The sequence below is a fragment of the Sminthopsis crassicaudata genome, chromosome 2 (genome assembly GCF_048593235.1).
Source record: "Sminthopsis crassicaudata isolate SCR6 chromosome 2, ASM4859323v1, whole genome shotgun sequence".
NCBI classification, from domain to species: domain Eukaryota; kingdom Metazoa; phylum Chordata; class Mammalia; order Dasyuromorphia; family Dasyuridae; genus Sminthopsis; species Sminthopsis crassicaudata.
Window position 1 is genome coordinate 483,780,928 of NC_133618.1, and position 18,910 is coordinate 483,799,837.

The following is an 18,910-nucleotide window of genomic DNA, read 5'->3' on the forward strand; positions in this document are numbered from 1 at the left end:
TGGAGTTCTGTTCTGGGGATGAGTAGTTCTGAATGGCAAATGTATGAGTGGAAATTCAACTATCCCACTCTTATCTATTGGGCCCCATACTATGTTTTACATCTCCCCTTCCATCTATTCACCATCTGCTCTGCCATCAGATGCATATGCACCCCTCTTAGCTTTCCATTTCTTACTCAGGGCATACTAATCAATGCTGCGATTGCTTCTAGGAAGGGTAAGTCAATTGACTGTCATAAATATCAACTCGCTCTCCCTGTGACTTCCCATAACAAAACTCCCTTTCTTGGCCAACGTGTCCCAACCAAGGTCACTTTCTTTAAAAAACAAACTGAGACTGAGAGAGATTAAGGAATTTGCTCAAGGTTCTGCATAACTACGGGAGAGCTAGAATTCAAACTTCCCCCTTCTGACTTGTAGGGCCATTTACTGACTTCATTTCTTCCCTATCACATATTTATGGGCCATTTTAACCTGCTCTTGTTGACCTTAACCACTGTTCGAGTTAATGGGTACAGTTTTAGTGGAACAATCCATGATAAAGTTCATATTGGTTACTCTGGCCCTTACGCACAATTGTGCTCTTCTTTTTTTCAATATTAACTTATACTTGATTTATATCTATTGTTTCCCTAATTGTAGTGTAGGCTTTGAAATGAAACATTACCAGGTTCCATTTTTTCAAAGCTATGTGCCCTGCTGGATGACTGAAATCTGACAAATTAACCTCTATTAAGGCATACCAAAGTACCAACATGCCCTCTCCAATCAAAAGAAATATGTGAATTTTAACACATGCCTTCTGAAGATATTACTTCAGGCAATGCGAATACTGGAGTGTCACTCATGTTGCAGGCTTTGGGGAAAATGTTGGGAGTCTGTAAATTTTTAATTCTCTTCAGTGCTTCAAGAATCCCCCCCTTTATTCAGAAATTATTCTTGTAGTCACCATTCAGCACCTAGAAAATAGCTTCACAAAGCAGGGAGGGGACATTTGGGCTCCCTCTCACTCAGCTTCTACAGATGTCCTGTGAGTGATGAAATGTTATTAGTGGCTGAGAATCTGGGGGTGAGGATTGCAGATGGGTTCCCTGTCAATGATGTCTTTGTTACTCCAGGCCAGTGAAACTGAAAGCTAAGGATAATTTTCCTCAATTTCTTTATAATGGAGGAAGATGTTCCCACACCTCTGTTTTGTAATTTAATTGGTTGTTTTTTGAGCTTTCTGTTTATTCCTGACCCCAGAGTTAATAAACAACCTTTCAGTACCTCTGCTGCAATCAAAGGCAGTTTATATAAATGGAGATTTGTGATGTACCTGTAATCATCCACAATGTTTTGAAAGTTTAGTTCTCATCCATCAAGTTCTTCCTTTTCTTTGAGGGCAGGTGTAAGTTCAGGTGAACCTCACTTTATATGGTCTCAATATATGAAGTTTATATGAATTAACAAATGAAAAAATACTATGCACAAGTTTTTTGAGGGGCAGGAGTAAGGTGTCATGTACCAGTGCAAACTCATATTAGCTTGGAGTGCACTAAAGCTCCCAGATAGTTTTCAAATGAGTAGCTGTCTTAATGAGCTGACACACCTTGTCATATATTTATGAAGTTCCCCCCCAATGGGGCTTGTTTTTAGAAAGGATATTTACTTTAAAGATAAAACAAGAACAAAAACAGCCATTATCTCTCTGCTCAGTTTTTGGAGGCACACTTTTCCTATACCATCTCAGTCTCTGATAGAGTAGATAGTTTCTCAGTTTCTACATAACATTGACTTCAGCAAATTCACTTTCAAAAGCTTCTATATAACTTCCTGTCTCTGCTACCAATGATCTGAGTCCCAAAGGGAACCCCTCATTCCTTGGAACCTCAAGATGGAAATATCTGGTGACTCTGTTCCTCAATCTGCTGGTGCTTTACTCTTCTGACTTTTTAAAACTCAAACTCATGATCTCATAACCTATAATCTCTTTCCACCTAAAAGCAAGAGAACAAATGCTGAGGCAAATAATCAAGACCCATATTTATGGGCCATCTGTTGGCCCCAGATGAGGTGGGCTTAGGCCCATTCCCTTTACTGCAATATTTTTCTTTATCCTCCAGAATGCCAAAAGAAAAAATCAGAAAAAGTCAACCAAATTTCCCACCTGGCCTCCTCTATCATCTTCCTTTTGAGATTATTTTCCAGCTACTCTGTATCTTTGTAATATATAATCAATATTGCCTCTGTCCCCCATTAGATTGTGGATTTCCTTGAGGGAAAGGGTATTGTTTTTGGCTTTCATAAAGAAAGAAAGAAGGGGCAGCCAGGTGGCGCAGTGAATAGAGCACCAGCCCTGAAGTCAGGACGACCCGGATTCAAATCTGGTCTCAGACACTTAACACTTCCTAGCTGTGTGACCCTGGGCAAGTTACTTAACCCCAGCCTCAAAAAAAAATAAAATAAAATAAAAAAGAAAGAAAGAAAGAAAGAAAGAAAACAATTTCAGAAATTAAGAAAACATAAAGTTTCCAGTGCTTAGAACAGCAAATACTTAATAAATGGTTGTTTATTCACCAATCCTCCATTCTACCCTAATATATTCCATGAGAATATTGATGATATATTGATATATTCCATGATATATTCCAAAAAACAGACTACATAACTCTTCCTTTTTGGCAGGATAACAAAGCTAGCAGCTAAGGAGAATACTGTAAATATAGACTCACTTAGATTTTAGCAAAATTGTTGATAATGTATTTCGGGGAGAGTTGTAGACTACATTATAATAGTTATATAGATTCAGGACCGGCTATATTCAAAGAATAGTTTTTGATGATTCAATGTTCAATACAGCAGAAAGTCACAATTGGAATATTCCAGAAATCTATTCTTGACCTGTGCTGTATAATATTTTTATCAATGAACTTAATAAAAGAATGTATAGCATGCTCATCAAGTTTACAGATGATGTATAGTTAGCATAGTGAATGAAAGATTAAGGATAAAAAAGGATCTTTATAGACTCTAGTCAATAGCTGCAAATGTAAAGTTTTATACTTGGGTACAAAGAATCAATTTCACAAAAACAAGATGTAGGAGACATGATTTACAGTCATTCTGAACAAGATCTGGGGTCTCTAGTGGAATGTAAGTTTAATATAAGTCAGCAGTATGATATGGCATCCAAAAAAGCATTATTAAGATTTGTAGCTACATTGAGATGCAGAGCTTCTAAGAATAGGGAGGTGATGCACTATGCATTAATCAGACCTCATCTGGAGTATTGTGTTGAGTTTTATATGTCACAGTGTAAGAAGGACATTGAAAAGCTATAGGATGTCTAGAGGCAAACAAAGTGTGGGATTCTGAAGGACCTTGAGTCCATGTCACATGTGGATAAGTTGGAGGAGCTGTGCATGTGAAGGAACAGAGGGTGTAGTGATTACAGGCTACAATGATTAGACTTGGAATTTGGAAGACTGCCCCAGATTTATACTAACTGGTGTCTCCTTGGGGAAATCCCTTAACTCTCTATATCACTTATAAAATCTAGGGGTTCAACTTGGTCTCTTCAGCTCTAGAGCTATACTTAACTTAGAGAAGGCTCAGATAAAACAATCATATTTATTTTAAATAATGATACCAAATGTGAAATGAATTCTTTACAGACCTTTCAAGAGAGATTGACAAACACTTGGGGGGAATTATTATTATTATATGTTATATGATTATTATAGTAAGAATTCCTTTGGTATAGGAGTTGTCTGAGATGGCAGATAAAATTACATCCAACTCTCAAATTCTACAAAGTTCCATGTAAGTGAAGAGTGATTACAGATTACAAGCTTGCTCTCTGAGATTTACTAGCTGTGTGATCATAATTCATTTAGTATCTCAACCTCTCAGAGAATATACAAGTTTGGATGGTTTGTGATGTAAATCCATTGAAGGAATTCTGCTATTGGTGAAATTAAGGTCCTCAAGATATTTTAAGGCATAAGGGAATAGGGGCACAAAGGAAGGGAAATTCTTGATTTTAAGGAACTCTTATTGATTATTAATAATTGATAATCAATTGATTATTGAAATCCCTATTTCTGAGAAAAACAGCATCCTTCCATTTTATTTGTATTCACAATCTTGATGAAATCACTCATTTCTGTCTTCAAAACATAATTTGCCTATGTTCCTTACTCTCCACTGACAATACTACCTCATCACAACTAATATGTCCTATCATAGTGACTATTGTAATTAGTTTCCCCCCTTAAGCTTCTCCCTACTTCAATCCATTCTTCAAATGATTATTAAAGTATATATAGATATTCTTATGTCACTCTCCTACTAAGTGAACTTATTATCTATTCAATCAAATAAAAACTCTCCTGTTTGACATTTGAATATTTTCACAGTCTGACCGCATTCTACCTTTGCAGTCTTACTGAACATTTTCCCATCCATTATTTGGTCTCATTATACTAGCCTCCTTGGTCTTCATCATCCACAATATTTCATTTTTTTTCTCCATGCCTGTGCGCTGTCTTGCCCAAATTTGGAATACAATCTCATCTCTGTCTTTTGAAATTCCTGATTTCTTATTAGACTTAACTCGAACATCATCATTTGTATGAAGCATTTCCTCATCTTTGCAAGAGTTAAATACCTTGCTCTTCAAGGTTAATCTCTTCAGAGGTGCCCTGGAGCTGGTTGAAATGGGCATCAGGTATTACATTTTTAGTGTGAGCATTTACAATTCAGAATTCACAAATATTACAAATCAAAACTTGATTTATTGCATTATTGGTTATCTAAATTTAAGAAAATATGAATAATGCATATTAAATTTAAAGTATGTCACAAGTACTTTTTCCATAAAACTAGTTGTTTTTCCCCTTCAACGGTACTTTATTTTTCAAATTACATTATAAAGCCAGTTTTCAAAATTCATTTTTTTAAGATTTTGAATTTCAAAATTATTCCCTCCCTCTCCTGCCTCCCCTGTCTGTAAGACAGCAAATAATCTGACATAGTTTATACATGTTTAATCATTCTAAACATATTTCCATTAGTCATTTTGTGAAAGAAAAATCAGAACAAAAGGGAAAAACCATGAGAAAGGAAAAACAAGCAAACAATCATTCAGAAAAGCGAAAATACTATACTTTGATCCACATTCAATCTCCATAGTTTTCTCTCTGGATGCAGATGGCATTTTCCACCCAAATTTATTGGAATTGTCTTAGATCATTGTACTGCTGAAAAGAGCTAAGTCTATTATAATTGATCATCACAAAATCTTGTTACTGTATACAATGTTTTCCTGGTTCTGTTCACTTCATTCAACAACAGCTTATGCAAGTCTTTCCAAGCTTTTCTGAAATCAGCCTGCTTTTCATTTCTTATAGAATAATAATATTACATTATATTAATATAACATAATTGATTCAGTCCAATTGATTCCCTCTTTCCCCAAGTTATGGGAATTCACTAAATTTCCAAGTCCTTGTCACCACAAAAAGAGCTGCTACAAACATTTTTGCACATATGGGTCCTTTTCCCTTTGTTATGATCTATGATTCAGTAATCATAGGTCAAAAAGTATATATAGCTTGATAACCCTTTAAGCTAGTTCCAAATTGCTCTCTAGAATGTTGGATCAGTTCACAACTTAACAAAAAATTCACTAGTTTCCCAATTTTCCCACACATCCTCCAACATTTATCATTTTTTTTCCCTCATCTTAGCCAATCTGATAGATGTGAGATGGTATATCAGAATTGTTTTAATTTGCATCTCTGGGGTGATTTACAGCATTTTTATATGACTGTGGATAGCTTTATTTCCTTTATCTGAAAATTATCTGTTCATATCCTTTGATCATTTATAAACTGAAGAATGAGTTGTATTCTTATACTTTTTTTTTCTTTTCTTTTCTTTTTCTGAGGCTGTGGTTAAGTGCCTTGCCCAGGATCACACAGCTAGGAAGTGTTAAGTGTCTGAGGCCAGATTTGAACTTAGGTCCTCTTGAATTCAGGGCTGGTGCTCTATCCACTGCACCACCTAGCTGCCCCTGTATTCTTATAAATTTGACTCAGTTCTCTTTATATTTTAGAAATGGAGCCTTTATCAGAACACGGGCTGTAAAAAGTGTTTCCTAGCTTTCTGCTTCCCTTCTTATTTTGACTGAATTGGTTTTGTTTATATGAAACATTTTTAATTTAATACAATCAATTTTATACATTTTGCATTCTATACTGTTCTCTAGTTCTTGTTTGGTCATAAATTCCTCCCTTCTCCAAAAATCTCAGGTAAACTATCCCTTGCTCTACTAATTTACTTATAGCATCATCTTTATGTCCTAGATCATGTACTCATTTTGATCTTATTTTGGTATAGGGTATTAGATGTCAAATGCTTAGTTTCTGCCATATTATTTTCCAGTTTTCCCAGGAATTTTGTCAAACAGTGAGTTCTTATCCTATAAGCTGGAGTATTTGAGTCTATCAAACAGTAGATTGCTATAATCATTGACTATTGTCTCTTATGTATCTAATCTATTCCACTGATTCACCATTCTATTTCTTAACAAGTACCAAATGGTTTTGATGACCACAGCTTTATAATATAATTTTAGGTCTGGTATGGCTTGATACCTTCTTTTGCATTTTTTTCATTAATTCCTTGATCTTTTGTTCTTCCAGATGAATTTTGTTATTATTTTTTCTAGCTCTATAAAGTGATTTTTGGCAGTTTGATTGGTATGCACTGAATAAGTGATTAATCTAGTTAGACTTTTCTTTTTTATTATATTAGCTCGGCCTACTCATCAACAATTGATATTTTTTCAGTTGTTTATATCTGACTTTGTGTTAATAGTGTTTTGTATTTGTGTTCATATAGTTCTTGGGTTTGTCTTAGCAAGTAGATTACCAAATATTTTATATTGTCTACAGTTATTTTATTTTATTTATTTATTTTTCTGAGGCAATTGGGGTTAAATGACTTGCCCAAGGTCACACAACTAGGAAGTATTAAGTTTCTGAGACCAGATTTGAACTCAGGTCCTTCTGACTTCAGGGCTAGTTCTCTATCCACTGTTCCACCTTGCTGCCCCTGCCTACAGTTATTTTAAATGGAATTCTTCTTTCTAACTCTTGCTGCTGGGCTTTGTTGGTAATGTATAGAAATGCTGTTGATTTATGTGCATATATTTTATATCCTGCAACTTTGCTAAAGTTGTTTATTGTTTCTAATCATTTTTAGTTGATTCTCTATGAAGCCCCAAATATACCATCATATCATCTGCAAAGAGTGATAATTTTATTTCCTCACTACCTACTCTTATTCCTTCAATTTTTTCTTCTCTTATTGCTAAAGCTAACATTTATAATATAATATTGAATAATAGTGGTGATAATGGGCAGTCTTATTTTGCCCCTGACCTTGTTGGAAATGCTACTAATTTATCCCCATTATAAATATTGCTTGCTGATAGTTTCAGATACATGTTACTTATCATTTTTTTAGGAAAACTCCACTTATTCCTATCTTCTCTAGTGTTTTTATTCTGCATTTATTGAGATAATCATGTTTCCTGTTAGCTTGTTATTGATATGGCCAATTATGCTGATAGTTTTCCTGTTATTGAACTAGACTTGAATTCTTGGTTTAAATTCTACTTGGTCATAGTATATTATCCTGGTGATAAGTTACTGTAATCTCTTTACTAATATTTTATTTAAGATTTTTGCATCAATATTCATTAGAAATTTGGTCAATAATCTTCTTACTCTGTTTTGTTCTTTCCTGGTTTAATATCAGCATTGTATCTTTGTTGTAAAAGGAATTTTCACTCACTTTTCTGAAGAATTTATTGGAATAAATTGTTTTTTAAATGTTTGGCAGAATTTACTTATAAATTCATCTGACCCTGGAGATTTTTTCCTCAGAGAATTCATTAATGACTTGTTCAATATTTTTTGGTCTAAAATGGAGTTATTTAAGTATGTTATTTCTTCTTCTGTTAATCTGGACAATTAATATTTTTGTAATTAGATTGTCAGACTTATTGGCATACATTTGGGCAAAATAGTACATAGTTACTGCTTTAATTTTATCTTCATTGGTGGTAGGTTCATCCTTTTAATTCTTGATACTGATCATTTGGTTTTCTTCTTTCTTTTTCTAATCAAATTAACCAAATCTATTTTGTTGGGGGATTTTCATAAATTCAACTTTTTTAGTTTTTTTATTAGTTCTTATTTTCTCTTATTTTCATATTTTCAATTCTATTAGTCTCTTTTTTGATTTTCAGTAATTTGGTACTTAATTAGGGGATTTAAATTTGTTCTTTTTCTAGTTTTTTAGTTGCATGTTCAATTCATTCCTCTCCTCTTTCTCCATTTTATTCATGTAAGCATTTAGAGATATAAAATTTTCTCTGAGAACTGCTTTGGCTGCATCCATAAGTTTAGGTATGTTTTCTCAACCTTATCATCCTTTTAGATGAAATTATTGTTTCTATATTTTGTTATTTGACCCACCCATTCTTAAGGATTAGAATTTTTAATTTCCAATTAATTTTTGGTCTATTTTCTAAACTGGTCGATCAGTGGAACAGATTAGGTACAAAGGACAAAAAAGGGTACAACTATAGCAATCTAGTGTTTGATAAACCCAAAGATACCAACATTAGGGATAAAAATTCATTATTTGAAAAAAACTGTTGGGAAAACTGGAAATTAGTATGCCAGATATTAGATATGAATCCACATTTAACACCATATACCAAGATAAGCTCAAAAGCATAAAGAATGAGATCATAAATAGATTAGAGGAACAGAGGATAGTCTACCTCTCAGACCTGTGGAGGAGGAAGGAATTTATGACCAAAGGAGAACTAGAAATCATTACTGATCACAAAATAGAAGATTTTGATTACATCGAACTAAAAAGTTTCTTTACAAACAATACTAATTCAAACAAGATTAGAAGGGAAGTAACAAATTGGGAAAATATTTTTACAGTTAAAGTTTCTGATAAAGGTCTCATTTCCAAAATATATAGAGAATTGATCCTAATTTATAAGAAATCAAACCATTCTCCAATTGATAAATGGTCAAAGGATATGAACAGACAATTTTCATATGATGAAATTGAAACTATATCCACTCATATGAAAGTGTTCCAAATCACTACTGATCAGAGAAATGCAAATTAAGACAACTCTGAGATACCACTATACACCTGTCAGATTGGCTAAGATGACAGGAACAAATAATGATGAATGTTGGAGGGGATGTGGGAAAACTGGGATACTGATACATTGTTGGTGGAGTTGTGAAAGAATCCGGCCATTCTGGAGAGCAATATGGAACTATGCCCAAAAAGTTATCAAACTGTGCATACCCTTTGATCCAGCAGTGCTACTACTGGGCTTATATCCCAAAGAAATACTAAAGAGGGGAAAGGGACCTGTGTGTGCCAAAATCTTTGTAGCAGCTCTTTTCATAGTGGCTAGAAACTGGAAGATGAATGGATGTCCATCAATTGGAGAATGGTTGGGTAAATTATGGTATATGAAGGCTATGGAATATTATTGCTCTATAAGAAATGACCAGCAGAATGAATTCAGAAAGGCTTGGAGAGACTTGCATGAACTGATGCTGAGTGAAATGAGCAGAACCAGGAGATCATTATACATTTCAACAACAATACTGTATGAGGATGTATTCTGATGGAAGTGGATATCTTCAACATAAAGAAGATCTAACTCACTTCCAGTTGATCATTGATGGACAGAAACAACTACACCCAGAGAAGGAACACTAGGAATTGAATGTAAAATATTAGCACTACTGTCTATCTACCCAGGTTACTTATACCTTCGGAATCCAATACTTAATGTGCAACAAGAAAATTGGATTTACACACATATATTATATCTAGGTTATACTGTAACACATGTAAAATGTATGAGATTACCTGTCATCTAGGGGACGGAGGGGAAAATCTGGAAAAATGAATACAAGGGATAATGTTATAAAAAATTACTCATGCATATATACTGTCAAAAATGTATAATTATAAAATTAATAAAAAATTTTTGGGTCTATTTTCCATGGCCCTTTATTACATGTAATTTTATTGCATCATAATCTGAAAAAGATGCCTTTAGTATTTCTGCCTTTTTGCATTTGATTGTGAGGTTTTATGCTCTACTATATGGCAAATTTTCGTGAAGGTGTCATGTACCACTGAGAAAAAGGTATATTTCTTTCTATCCACATTCAATTTTTCTCCAGAAGTCTACCCACCTAAATTTTCTAAAATTCTCTTCATCTTCTTAACTTCTTCCTAGTTTATTTTGTGATTAGATTTATCTAGTTCTGTGAGAAGGATGTTGAGATCCTCTATTACTATAGTTTTGCTGTCTGGTCTTTTCATCAGAAATGATTTTAAATCCTCCATTTTATTTAATTTTCATCTTTCTCTCTGAAAGATAATGATCAGTTTTACTAGGTAGTTAGTAATAGTCTAAGCTCCTTTGCCTCCCAAAATATCATATTCCAGGCCCTCCAATCTTTTAATGTGGAAGCTGCTAAGGAATTGACTATGGCTCCTCAATATTTGAATTGTTACTTTCTGGCTGCTTGCAGTATTTTCTCCTTGACCTGATAATTCTGGAATTTAGCTACAATATTCCCTAGAGTTTTCATTTTGGGATCTTTCAGGAAGTAATTGGTGGATTCTTTTAATGACTATTTTACCTTCTGGTTCTAAGATATCAGGGAAATTTTCCTTGATGATTTCTAAAAAGATGTCCAGGCATTTTCACTTTGGCAGCACATAAACTAAAAGTGTAATGATTCAGGGAAGATTAACATGGTCTCTGTGCAAGGATGACATATAAATTCTTGAAGTGTTTCATATTTCTTTCAAGGAAAACTAAAACAAAAAGGAAAAATGGATCTTAGGACAGAAATCTTAAATATATTGAATGGAAAAGAAAACTAAAATTTTGGAATGTAAGATTGAGAAGTCAGAGAAAACTACGACAATCTACGAGGAAGATAAATACAATCTACAACAGGAACTTGAAAACCAGAACCAAAATCTTCATCACCAATTTCTGAGAAATGAAGACTGAAGCATGTTGACAGAGACTACCATGAAGTGGGAGAAAGAATGTGAACATTATGTGGCTGCCAAACAGAGATTCAGAATAAACTCTGGGTCAAAGATGAGAAACTGAAGTAACTCAGGGCTATTGTTACTGAACCAAATAATAATAAGCCAGAGAGACAATAACAAAAACAAAATCGAGAAAAAAGTTTTTCAAAGATCAGTTTCTCCATCTCCAATATGTAGTGATCTTTTTAAAAGAGATGGCGGCCAATCAGTACAGTTCACAGATATTGAAACTTTGAAGCTAGTTGCACCAACTGGTTAGAAACAAAAATCTTCTACATGTGTCCCAAAACAAGAAGTTGCTATATAGTCTCAGTGGGCATATGTGGAAATTCAGGTTTCTGCTGTTGTGGGAAATGATGGTAGGATCTCAACTTGGATCTAGATATCAGAATCATGCACAACCTAAATGTGGAAAGCCATGAATTGAGCTTCCCTGGTCATAAAGAATTTTTTTCATGTTATTGATTACTTTTGAATCAAACAGCACTACCATTTTGTAAAAACAAAATCAAAAACTTGTTTTATTTAACATTGTATATCTCATAGCTACTAAATAACCTATAAATAAAAAAAAAACTCTAAAAATATGAAATATATACTATGAAAAGACTTTTTTTTGGCATTTGTATTATGCAAATTAGAAAAAAAATTGTACAGTATTTTACTAAGGGAAACTACTAGTTAAAAAAACATATATACATTAGAAAAAAAAAAGTGTTGTCCAGGCTCTTTTTTGGTCATGGCTCTAAGGCGTGACCAAATTCCTAATTCTAAATTATCTTTTTTGGAACTATTTTCAAGGTCATTTTTTCTCAATAAGGTATTTTACTTTTTTTTTTCTTTTTTTCATTTAAAAAAAATTTTGTCTGACTGATTCTTGATATCTCATTGAATCATTTGCTTACATTTGACCAATTCTAATCTTTAAAGATTTTTCTTCAAATTATTTTTTACTTATCTGAGTTTTTTTGTTTTTTGGTTTGTTTTGGTGGTTTGTTTCTTTTGGTGAGGCAGTTAAGGTTAAGTCACTTGCCTAAGGTAATAAATGTTAAGTGTCTGAAGTCAGATTTGAACTCAATGGTTAGCTTTTTTTTTTTTTTTTTTTTTTTAAGCCTCTTTTTCTATTTGTCCAATTCTACTATTAAAGGAGTTGTTTTGTTCAGTGGATTTTTTTCATTTCACCAAATACATTTTTTAAAAAGTTGTTTTCTTCAGTATCTTTTTTTTCCATTTTGCCAAATGTGTTTTTAGGGAGTTGTTTTCTCTCTCTCTCTCTCTCTCTCTCTCTCTCTCTCTCTCTCTCTCTCTCTCTCTCTCTCTTTCTCTTTTCCTTCCCCCTTCTTCCTTCCTTCCTTCCTTCCTTCCTTCCTTCCTTCCTTCCTTCCTTCCTTCCTTCCTTCCTTCCTTCCTTTCTTCCTTTCTTCCTTCCTTTCTTCTTTCCTTCCTTTCTGATTTCCCCTATTGTCAATAGTAGCTTTCTATGGTCAGATCCCTTTTTGGTTTTTTGCTCAGTTTTAAAAGGCTGAACTCTGCTCCTAGGGAACAGGAAAAACCATTCCAAGTTTCTTTTGAAGGGGGATCACTGGCTTTCTGCGCTGGGGTTGGAGCTGCTAGTGACTTCTCCACTGGGCTGAGTTGTCCTGGCCCAGTCCCATCTGCTATGCCATGGTTTAGGGGCTCACAATTTGCCTTCTGAATGTCTCACAGCTGACCTGCTGTGCTTCTGTATATTATCAATCCCAAATATTCTATGTAGTTTATTTTTCAAATCCTTTGAATAGGATTTCCCTTTCTGTCATTGTCTCCTGCATTTATTATAAAAATACCGACCATTTTTATGGATGTATTTTTTATCTTATTTTACTGAAATAATTGTTATCCTAATTAACTTCTTCACTGATATAAATAAACTTCCTTGTATGCATACACACACACACACACACACACACACACACACACACACAAACACATGTATACAATTATATTATCAAGTTTTTCATCTCGGAAGAATTGCTCTAAGTTGGTGTTGTTTAATCATTTTAATTGTGTTCAACTCTTTGTGACTCCATTTGGGGTTTTCTTGGCAAAGATAGTGGAGTGGTTTGCCATCTACTTCTCCAACCCATTTTACAGATAAAGAAACTGAGGTTAACAGGGTTAAATGACTTGCTCAAGGTCATCTATCTAGTTGGTATCTGAGTCCAATTTGAATTCATGAAGATGAGACTTCCTGATTACATTCACTTTGAGCTAGAATATCCTAATAATATCCTTTCCCTCCTTCATTTTAGAAATAAAATATTTGTATAATAGAAAAAAGGAAATTTTGTAATTAAACATCATTTTATCAAGATTAATGTGGATAATAGGATTAACCCAGTTACATTCAAGGGGAAAAAAAGTACTCATCTCTTTTTACACCACAATCTTTTCTTCTTTAAATTAATTTATTTTATACACATTGTTTTATTTACCATGTTGGGAGAGAAAAATCAGAGCAAAAAAAAAAACAACCCAAAAAACAAACAAACAAACAAACAAAGGAAGAACAAAAAAAAAAAAAAGAAAGAAAAAAAAAAGTAGTGAACATATCATGCTTTGATTTACATTCAATCTCCATAGGTTTTTTTGTTTGTTTGTTTGTTTGTTTTGTTTTGTTTTGTTTTTGTTTTTGTTTTTTGGGTTGTTTTTGTTTGTTTGTTTGTTTGTTTGTTTTTTCTGGATGCAGATGGTATTTTCTGTCCAAAGACTATTGTGATTGCCTTCAATCACTGAATCACTGAGAAGAACCAAGTCTTTCTTAGTTGAGCATTGCACATTTTTGCTGTTATTGTGCACAACATATTCCTGGTTCTTCTTGTTTCCCTCAGCATCAGTTCATATAAATTTTTCCAGGCCTTTCTATAATCAGCTTCTTCATCATTTTTAATAGAACAATAATATTCCATTATCTCCATGTACCCCATGTTCAGCAATTTCCCAATTGATTGGTATCTTCTCATTTTCCTATTCTTTGCTTCTACAAAAAGAGCTGCTACAAATATTTTTGCACACGTGGGTTCCTTTCCTTCCTTTAATATTTCTTTGGGATACAGACCCAGTAACATCATTGTCTTTTCTTATGATTCCTCCCCACATTAGAATCTTCTCTGAAAGAAAGAAAAACAGAGATGTATGACTGTCAAAATGATGACATATGATAATATAGTACCTGGCTTTTTTACCCCAAAGAAATGTATTCTATCATCCTTTCTTCAATACTCACACTAACTACTGCATTTAATCTGAGCTTAATCACATTCCTATATTATTTTCATTTATGTTTTACTGTAACTAATTGGTATATTGTTTTCCTGGTTCCCTTTCTTGATTTTTCATCACTTCACACAAAATTTCCTGATTCTCTAAATTCTTCATATCTGTTATTTCTGATGACATTTAACACAATCTATTCAGCCATTCCCTCACTGACAGCATTAACTTTATTTCTAGTTTTTCACTGAGATGCAAAAGAGTTACATCCAATTTAGAGGCAGCTGGGGGGTAGGGTTAGCTTTGCACAGCAAGACATAAAAATAAGTGTCTGAAGAAAGCTGAGTGCAGCAAATTAAAGCTACTCTTTGTGGAATTCAGACCCCTATTGTTGTCTCCATGCTGAACCCTGTAGCCTATAATGACTTACCTGACCCCAGATTATATCTTTTAGACTCTTCTTCTTGATCATTGCACTGACTCTTTTTCCTGCATATTCTCTTCACTGTCGCTCATTCTTCAATTTAATATCCTAGAACCTAATTACTGCCTTTAGCTTATTCTACAATGCTTTTAGAACTTCTCTAATGGGAAATATTCCTTCAAGTCGTGGCTGTTGCTAAGGCTTGGGGTACTGTGTGTGTGCACATGTGCATGCAAATTGATATGTATGTGTGTATGTTGGGGATGGTGGGACTTATGTTCGTACTATGATTAATATCAAATCATGCCAGTGTATTGAAAATGATTCGGAGTCAGCAGACCTGGATCCACTACCTGTGTGACACTGAGGAAGTCAGTTGATTTCAATAAGAATTTTTCCCCCTTTAAATCATATCATCATTTCTAAACAGAGAACCAGTAACCCCTTTTTTGGGACCAGGAGTTAAATAGAGAAAGTCTTATTTATCTTGGGAACTACTTCTCACATGTTCTTGCAATGACTGACTCCTTAGGAACTCCTTATTGCTTCACAATCTCCTCTACTTGTAGCCATTTCTGAACTCTATGATTACTTGGAAGGATCTCAGATATTCGTGATCTCCCCAATAAAGAAACCAGTCTGAATATTTCTCTTTGTGAATTCATCTCTTTCACTCTATTTTTCTGTATCTGTCTTTCTTTCTCTCTTTCTCTCTCTCCCTTGTTCTTTCTTTCTTTCTCTCTCTCTCTCTCTCTCTCTCTCTCTCTCTTCTCTCTCTCTCTCTCTCTCTCTCTCTCTCTCTCTCTCTCTCTCTCTCTCTCTCTCTCTCTCTTCAGATCTTTGTCTAATTCTCCTTTTCTATCTCATTTAAAGATGAAATCCAAGGACATAGTTGGGTATATGAATTGGCCATGAAAGAATCAACTATGCTTAATGGACAGTCAATGTGTCAATCAGTAAACTGGAAAGGTGAATTTTATATCTTATCAAAGTGATACTTTCAATGACACAAAAAAGTACTCAACCATATTTACCTTGTTAACAAAAGGTTAACACTGACCAGGAAATTTCAGTTCATTAAAATAAAACAAAAGGGATTCAGGAAAGCAGTCTTTCACTCCTCTTGGATACATCAAGTATTTTAAAAACCACTATATTCTATGACAAATAAATTAATGCAAAGTAAAGTGAAGAAACATTAGGATGACAATTTATGCGCCAACAACAACGTTGTAAAGAAAAATTACTTTAAAAAAATTTAAGATCTCTAAGCAATACAATCACTAACCAAGTCTTCAAAGGACTAATGAGAAACGATACTGCCCAACTCTTGATAATGATTGACTCAAAGTACAGAATGAGAATCCATTTTTGGACATGGCAAATGGGAGAATTTTTTTGAATATATTTATTATAGGTGTTGCTTTTTTTCCTTTTGCTTTTGAGGAAGGAGAGAAAAAAGAGAAGATTCCTTTATGTATTTTTTAATGTGCATAAGAGAATTGAAGGAAGAAGAATCAGAAGGAAACACAGAAAAGTGGGACATTTTTGAAAGTAAAATGTTGAATTTATTTAAAAAAAACAAGTTGTAGATAATAAAGATTTTAAGTGTTCACATATGATCCTCTTTTTCTGTCCTATTTTGTATATAAAACTTCTTTTTTTTGGAGGGGATTTAAAGTTCAGAATAAATATTAAATTCAGAATAAATAAAATAAATATTATATAGAGATATTTTTGTTCCATAATTTGATCAATATCCATATCAATGAAGGCATAAAGAACGGAGATGCTTGTTCACCTTAAGTGTTCTCCAGGTTATGAAAGATGTCCTACATAAAGTCCAAATAAAAGGAAGATTTCCTACACAACATGAGATTTTCTAAATATATCTATTCACAAATGACATGGCAAGGGTTTGAGTGAGTGGGTGGTGAAAAGATGTTGATGGTAGATGTAGATAGATTTCTATGTTGGATTTGAGAGATACAAAATATAGAATGATGGGAAGTTTTTTTAAAGGATAGGAAGACATGGATATATTTGCAAATATCAGGTCTATCTATATTTTTGTAAGAATCCACCCATTTTACATAGATTATCAAATTTATTGGCATATAGTTGAGCAAAATAATGCCTAATTATCTAATTTCCTCTTCATTGGTGAAAAATTTTTCCTTTTCATTTTTTACACTCCCAATATGTTTTTCTTCTTTCCTTTTTCTAATCAAATTAACTAAAGGGTTATCTATTTTGTTGGGATTTTTCATAAAACCAACTCATACTTTTGTTTATTAATTCAATAATTTTCTTACTTTAAATTTTGTTAATCTCCCCTTTTATTTAGAATTTCAAATCTGGTATTTAATTAGGGGGTTAATTTGTTTTGTTTTTCTAGCTTTTTAAGTTGCAAGCCCAATTATGTGATCTTCTGTTTTTCTATTTTATGCAAGTAAGCATGTAGAGATATAAAATTTCCCCTAAGAACTGCTTTAGCTGCATCCAATAAATTTTGATATGTTTTCTCATTACTGTAATTCTCTTGGATGAAATTATCAATTGTGTCTTTGGTTTGTCATTTCACCCACTCATTCTTTAGGATTAGATTATTTAGTTTCCTATTAATTTTGGTCTATTTCCCCTTAGCTTGTTAATGCATGTGATTTTATTGCATCGTGATCTAAAAAAATGCATTTACTATTTCTGCCTTTCTGCATTTGATATTGAGGTTTTTATGCCCTAATGCATAATCAATTTTTGTATCAGTTTCATGTACTGCTGAGAAAAAAGTATATTCCTTTTTGTCTTCATTCAGTTTTTTTTTCCCAAAGGCCAATCATCTCTAACTTTTCTAGAATTCTATTTACTTCCTTAACTTCTTTCTTACTTATTTTGTGGTTCAATTTAACTCATTTTTAGAGAGCAAGGTTGAGATCCCCCACTAGTACAATTTTGCTGTCTAATTCTTCTTGCAGTTCTCTTAACATCTCCTCTAGGAATTTGGATGCTATACTACTTGGTGCATATATGTTTGCTATTGATATTACTTCATTATAGTTTTTTTTAAGTGGGATATAGTTTTCTTCCTTATCTCTTTTAATTCAATTTATTTTTGCTTTTGTTTTATCTGAGATCAGGATTGATACCACTGCTTTTTTTTTTTTTTTTTTTTTTTTTCTTTTTTACTTCAGCTGAAGTACAATAGATTCTGCTCCAGCCTTTTACCTTTATTCTAAATGTATCACTCTGTTTTAAATGAGTTTCTTGTAAATAACACATTGTAGGATTCTGGTTTTTAATCCTGTCTGCTATCACCTTCTATTTTATGGAAGAGTTCATCCCATTCACATTCACAGATAAAATTACTTATTCTGTATTTCCTGCCATCTTGTTTACCCCCAGTTATATTTTTCTATTTCCTCTCCCCTTTCCTTTCTCCCCAGTATTGTGTTAAACAGCCCGCCTTTTTTACAGCCCCCTCCCCATTTCTTATCCCTTTCCCCATCTACTTCTATTCTCCCTCCCATTAGCCTCCCCCTTTTCTTTCTCCTTTTCCTTCCTATTTTCCTATAAGGTGACACCAGCTTCTCTGTGAATGTGTCTGATATTCTCTCTTTGAGCCAAATCTGATAAGAATAAGATTTGCACAATGCTCATCACCCTCTGTTCCTTCCCTCAACTGTAATAGGTCTTTTTTGCCTTTTTATAAGATGTAATTTACCCCCATTTAAGTCCATCTTCCTCTTCTTCCGGTAAAATCACTTTTCTTCTTTTAGTTTCTTTTTTATAGCATCAAAATCAAATTATATCTGCACTCTCTAAGTATACCCATAACAGAGATAGAAATCTCAAGAGTTAAACATATAATCTTCCTATATAGGGATATATGTTTTTAATTTTTTTCCTTTTTTTCCCTTTTTTTTCCCTTTTTTATTTTTCTGTTAAGTTCTGCATTTGAAGATCAAATTTTCTATTCATCTCTGGTCTTTTCATCAGAAATAAATTAAATTCATTTATTTCATTGGATGCCCATCTTTTTCCCTGAAAGATAAT

At 33.3% G+C, this 18,910-nt stretch overlaps 1 non-coding gene across 1 annotated transcript; it reads left to right on the plus strand.

The window, feature by feature from the left end:
• Positions 1–10,815: 10,815 nt before the first annotated feature.
• On the plus strand, positions 10,816–10,924 carry LOC141559165 (U6 spliceosomal RNA). The gene has a single exon (XR_012487248.1). It is a non-coding gene; the product is annotated as a U6 spliceosomal RNA (small nuclear RNA).
• The last annotated feature ends 7,986 nt before the right edge of the window (positions 10,925–18,910 follow it).